This window comes from Penaeus monodon, chromosome 20 (assembly GCF_015228065.2).
Source record: "Penaeus monodon isolate SGIC_2016 chromosome 20, NSTDA_Pmon_1, whole genome shotgun sequence".
Lineage (NCBI taxonomy): Eukaryota > Metazoa > Arthropoda > Malacostraca > Decapoda > Penaeidae > Penaeus > Penaeus monodon.
Window position 1 is genome coordinate 39,520,978 of NC_051405.1, and position 448 is coordinate 39,521,425.

A 448-nucleotide genomic window follows, 5' to 3' on the forward strand; every position below is an offset into this window, starting at 1 on the left:
CCATCAATGGCATATCCTGATCACCATTGAAAATTATAGTAGTCACAACAGACAGATTAAAGAAGCTATCGCGGAAATGTAAAAAAATTCCACCAAGACGCAGGGAAACGCCACGGGGAGACGAAAAGGGGGACACAGCACGAGTTCCAGAAGTGTTAAATGATGCTACAAAGGCTTAGGGATCAGATGCTTATTGTCCCGGGCATTGCTCACTCTTCCTGCCGCATCCCTTGCTCCTTCTTCGCTCGAGGCCTCAAAGCTTATTGATCTTGTGCCTCGGAACTCCACAACTCTCCCAAGTAATACCTTTAATCGTGTTATTAGAGTGATCCTCGCCTCCGCAAGAAAAAGGAATAAAAGACGATGAAATAAGATATTTCCCGACAGAAGAGTTATCATCCACACACCCCTTTCCTCCCCCCCCCCCCTCGCCGTCTTATATTTTCCT